Below are 6,000 nucleotides of genomic sequence, written 5' to 3' on the forward strand. Positions count from 1 at the left end.
ACATCTGTTTCCATAAAACGAAAACTTCATCCCCTTCCCACATTTTTGATGTTAAAGTCCACACATGTCCTGTTGCTCTATCTGGCCCTTGCTCTTGCAATAGTATAAGTAGAACTACTCATATAAAATACTTAGGAGTCGTCATGGACGAAAACTTAAACTTTAAGCAACATCTTAATACAACAGCGAAAAGAATCCGCAAGCTGATCTATATTTTTAAGAACTTACGCGCTTCGGCATCCTTAAATCTGCTAAAAACCATTTATTTTGCAATCGGTCAATCTGTATTATCTTATTGTATCACCGTATGGGGAGGGGCGGCTACTTCACACATGATAGTCTTAGAAAGAGCACAGAGAGCTGTCCTTAAAGTGATTTTTAAAAAACCTATTAGATACCCAACACATAAACTATATAAAGACTTAGAACTTCTTTCTGTCCGAGGTATATGTCTGCATGCGTGTGACAAGCATGCAGAAGGAGGTCTTGAATTTGCCTAATTATAAAAACCTACTAGATAGCCATTCGTACAAGATTCCAACACCAATAATAAATACAACATTTGCAAGTAAATTTAGCCCATTCTTACATACATATATATACAACAAGGTAAATTTAAAATGTTCTATTAAAAATTGCTCGGTCCATCAGGTCAAATTTAAAATACAGAGATGATTACACACACTCACTTATGCAGACATGGAAACTATTCTTAAAGTGATAGCTTAGCATTCATATAAAGTTATTACTTTGTAATATGATTAATCAGATACTCACACTCACTCACACCCACCCACACACACACACACACACACACACATACAGAGTGCACTTTTTGACCTTTCGGTTCATATTGGTAACCATAGAATGTAAATTGGTTGCCTACAGGACAGGCTACGCCTAGTGTAGGGACCAAATATGATGTAATATTATGTGATAAAGTGTCTGTATATAATAAATAAATAAAAATAAATAATTCAACCTTTTAAACCTTCTCTGGACTTCCAGAAATAATTCAAGACCAAAATTAGCCAAATCGTTTCGGGTTCTCGAGTTTGAGGGAGAATAACGAACAGCAATTCATTTTTATATATATAGATTATTGTACGCTGTTGGTCTTCCTATATGAATTAAATAAGTAAATAAATAACTGCAACTTAAAAAAGATAAAGGAGCTATATAATTGGTTATTTGTTATTACAATAAATATAACTATTATTATTTTTGGGAAAGAAACCGCTCCACGACTCCGACACGAGAGACGTCATTTAAGCGAGCATGTAGAATTTTATTGTTATGTAGTTGTGTTAATTGATGTTGAGTTCACGATAAACTTTCGTTTTCGACTAATTATTAAGTAATCAAGTTGTTCTGGGTGAGATTTATGTTGCATGCAAAACTTCGATTGTACCTATTGTTAAAACAAATTGATGGTTTGCGGTAATGGTTCTTTGTGGTAAATATCAACTCACTTGGGCTCTTGGTCACCGACTGTTTTACTAAAAAAAATTGTGGGAATTTATAATACTTGAAACAAGAGTCTTTGCTCTGTCAAAAGATCGTCTTTTTACACAAGTTTAGTGAGAAAATAATGAATGTAACTGTTCAACCATAATTAAATAGAATACTTATAAGTAACAAAAAATAAAAATAATAGCACACAACACCATCAATTAACAATATTAATAAATCTTAAATTACTAAATCAAATAAGGTAATAAATATTATTGAATTAAAAAATAAAAAAAAAGTGCGGCGCGTGATTCCCTGCTAAAAGGAGCTGACATTGATACATCAGTACGTTGTTGTGTCAGTGCAGAAGACACCAACACACCATTGGTTTTCAGCAGCTCCTCATGGCACTTGGTGTAGACAGTTGCTGTAGTCTTCCCATTGTAATTAATTTGTGTATTTGCCATTATAATCAATTTATCGTGTTATAAAATAATAATAATAAATATTTATCAGTATATCTACGATATTTCTGCCAATATCTGCCGTGAAGCAGTAATGTGTAAGCATTACTGTGTTTCGGTCTGAAGGGCGCTGTAGCTAGTGAAATTACTGGGAAAATGACACGTAACATCTTATGTCTCAAGGTGACGAGCGCAATTGTAGCGCCACTCAGAGTTTTTGGATTTTTTTATGGACCAGATGAGCAGGACGTTCAGCTGATGGTAATTGACACGCCTTGCCCATAACAATGCAGTGTCGCTCAGGATTTTTAAAAAACCAAAACTCTGATCGGCACAACAATTGCACTCGTCACCTTGAGACATAAGATGTTAAGTCTCATTTGCCCAGTAATTTCACTAGCTACGGCGCCCTTCAGACCGAAGCACAGTAATGCTTACATATTGCTGCTTTACGGCAGAATTAGGCACCGTTGTGGTACCCATAATCTAGCCGGCATCCTGTGCTAAGGAGCCTCCCACTGGAAATTAAGTATATAATATTAAAGTGAAATGCTACGCCTTAGAATATGAGACTGATATCCGACTTGGTTCACATGCAATTCGTTCTTGTAGCGTTTCCTTCAGAACCAATAAAAAAATTGTAAAATTGGCATTTCGGCATTTTATTAAACGGTATGATTAAGATTAATTATGAATTTTCAAGTCTTGTCTAAGGTGGCACCACTGAAAACTTAAAACAAAGAAAATATTAAAATATTTGAGCGAATTTGCTCTAATTTATTTTGAGCAAATTCGCCTCTCATTCACTGATTTTATGTTCTCATGTAAGTGGCGACTGTCTTAATGAGAAATAAAGTTCTTGAAACCGGAAAAGAATGTATATTTTCATATTCATTCGCTGATACTGATATTTTCTGTTGGGTTTCGATCGCGGAAACCCTAGAATTGGCCTTATAGATTTGACAGGTGCCCCGAGTACATATGTCTACTGTGCCCAAGGTACCGGTTCGTACCTCTGCCAGAATAAGTTCGACAATGATTCAAAGGTACCTTTACCTACCCACTCTGACCTGAGTGATGTTTATTATTTTATTATAGTCATGTTTCAGTGTCTTTAATAAATATAATCTCATGGTACTGAAAATAAAGATATAATCACTAAAAAATATGTCGGTTGTTATTTGTTTTCATTTGACATTGAAACTAAATCCATGAATACGTGCACCTAGCACCTCTTCGTGATATTTTACATAGTTTCTAACAAGAAGTTTACGCTTTTATAGATAATAAATACGCTAATACTTATTTAAAACATGGTCAGCATGAAAAACAACGAACATAAAACGAACAGTTGACGGTAGATTTAGACATCAATAAATGATTTTAAACCTATTTTGAATGATATTATTTAATTTTGTAGTTTTGCTGGTCTGTTTCGTAAATACGAGTAAAAGCAGTGTGGCCGAACGACGGGCAGAAATACTCCAATCACCAGCATCGCTTCCGGATGCCTGCAGAAACTTTAAAAGACTGCTAGACTTCTATAATAATCTGGGCTGGGTGGAGTTAGAAGACATTTTAAAAACGCACACTGGTCTAATCAAGAGGCTAAGATTGTAAACAGCCCAGATAAACTAACGAACTAAAATATAAGCTGAAATGCTGGATATTTTTCAATGAATTTATTTAGAAATTGGAAAGTATTTTGCAGCATCAATGCACCGTTTACACGAGAATTAAATTTTAAATTTAGCTAGATACCTCCACTCATTTTTCGAGAATAACCGTTTTAGATGTTATATGTTATTATTATATATGATTTCATTTTTGTTTAGGTCCTACGAAAAAGCAGGATAACTGAAATAATATTACTTATTCAACATAATGTTTTGGTACAGCAAAATATAATATAAGATTAAACATGATATAATTAATGAATAAAATTTTGAATGTTATATTATCTACCGTTTTTGTACGTAAATAGATGTAACTTCTTTGTGTCGTACAGGACGATTGTTGTAGATACAATATTACATTGGGTACATGCGTAGTCGAAAACCAAACTTTGACTTCTGTAAATGTCAGCAATGTTACTTATTGCGTATATACTATATAAAGTGTAGAGATGGTTAAATATAAAGCATATCTTACTTAATATAAAATATAATTATTAATTCACGTAATTGTATTGTCGTAAGCATACCTTTTAGATCCTGTTACGCAAGCTATCCAACATGGTACATCCGATATAAAATTGTATTAAATCACTTAAAACTCTTTAACAACACTTACACCAAAGAGGTCAATCGTCACCCGAAACTTTTTTCACATAAAATACCGGCTGAAAAAACTAAAAGTGTCAAGTGATTTGAAATTGGAACGTGTGGTGGAGGGTGTCGCTGGCGAGCGCGTGGCTGTGCCGGAGGGCGGAGGCCTCGCGCCTGCGCGGACAGGACGTTAAACCTTCCTACAGGGACGGATTAGAGCTGCAAATATTATTAGTCTTATTAATAAACGCAGTGTAAAGTTAGTCCAGATTTAACACGTTTTCTCTTTATCTTTTTTTTAAATGATAATAAGAGGCGAGACGAGCAGGACGTTCAGCTGATGGTAATTGATAGGTCCTGCCCATTGCACTGCACTCACACTGCAATCCTAAGTGGCACTGCACAATGCAGTGCCACTTAGGATTCTTGAAAAACCCAAAAATTCTGAGGGGCATTAAAATTGCGCTCGTCACCTTGAGACATAAGGTGTTAAGTCTCATTTGCCCAGTAATTTCACTAGCTAAGGGGCCCTTCAGACCGCAACAGTAATGTTTACACATTACTGCTTCACGGCAAAAATAGGCGCCGTTGTGGTACCCATAATCTAGCCGACATCCTGTGCAAAGGTGCCTATCACTGGTGAATCTTATCTTTTATCAATACAGAATTATATGACAGCTAGAAGTAATTCTATTCTTGGAGTAACTTTACACTGCGTTTATTAATAAGACAGTATCTATGTTATTAATAAACGCGATGTTAAGTTGTTCCAAGTTTTAAACTATTTGTCTTAATCTAACCTTTATCACTATAGGAAAACATGACAGTAAACAGTAAGTAAAGAAGTAATTTTAAACTTGGAGTTGCGTTTATTAATAAATAACATAGTACCTAAGCGTTTAAAATGATCACAAAACAAAAATAAGGACTATTTTATTAATTGAATTAACTAAATTACTGAAATCGTATATAATTATTCTGTTTCCAAAACAGTAACATAATGAAATCTTTCAAAACAGTTAATGATATTATACGCATCTAAAATGTGTACAACTTAACTTTTAAAAAGTTATTTAAGCAAGGCAAGCATAATGAACTGAGATGTACAGTGAAACTGTTTCAATAAACCATTGCATGCTATTGTGATAACAGAGACTTGGATTAAAAATGAGAGATATGCCCAATGACATAAGAGATGAGACATATGCCTAATGATATGACTGGCTATACCAAATTACCATCAATACAGCTACAGAAAAAAACTTGCGTGGACGAGGAGTGTATATAATATTTGTTTATTAAAACTGAGGAATGTGAAGATTACACCAATTTCTTATGGATTAATTTAAAAAAAAACCTCTCCTTAGAGTTTGGAGCTATATTTATGCTACCTCTGTCAAATCATAAAAATTTTGGAGAGAAGTTAACGTAAATAGAGAAATAAGTTAGTTGAAAACAAAATACTGAGTCAGCTCCTTTTAGAAAGGAATCACGCGCCGCAGAGTTCATTCAATTTTTTTGTTTATATTTTAATAATTTTTGTCGCATTTAATTTAATTTATTCCCTAATATTTATACTGTAAATTGAAGGTGTCAGCTTTTATTGTTAATAAAGTGTATCTAATCTATTCTATTCTAATAAAACAAAACATTGGTAGGTAGAAAACATACCAACAAACACCTAATAATGTACTTAACTGAACTGTAATTATTGAAATTTAAAAAATCCAAAATTCAACTAGGATACAACTATTAGGATCAAATTAATATTTTTCAATTTCGTTTTGGAATTCAATCTTCCTTGAGAAGAACGGTGT

General features: G+C 33.7%; 1 protein-coding gene across 1 annotated transcript in view; it reads right to left on the reverse strand.

Annotated features, from left to right (window-relative positions):
- The window catches only part of LOC126976699 (uncharacterized), a 78,683-nt gene extending 74,210 nt beyond the window's left edge, over positions 1–4,473 (reverse strand). Inside the window, exon 1 of the mRNA XM_050825209.1 lies at positions 4,120–4,473. The gene's annotated coding sequence lies outside the window, so the exon portion shown is untranslated. The remainder of the gene's footprint in view (positions 1–4,119) is intronic.
- Positions 4,474–6,000: the final 1,527 nt, after the last annotated feature.

Source organism: Leptidea sinapis, chromosome 42, assembly GCF_905404315.1.
Source record: "Leptidea sinapis chromosome 42, ilLepSina1.1, whole genome shotgun sequence".
Classification (NCBI taxonomy): Eukaryota; Metazoa; Arthropoda; class Insecta; order Lepidoptera; family Pieridae; genus Leptidea; species Leptidea sinapis.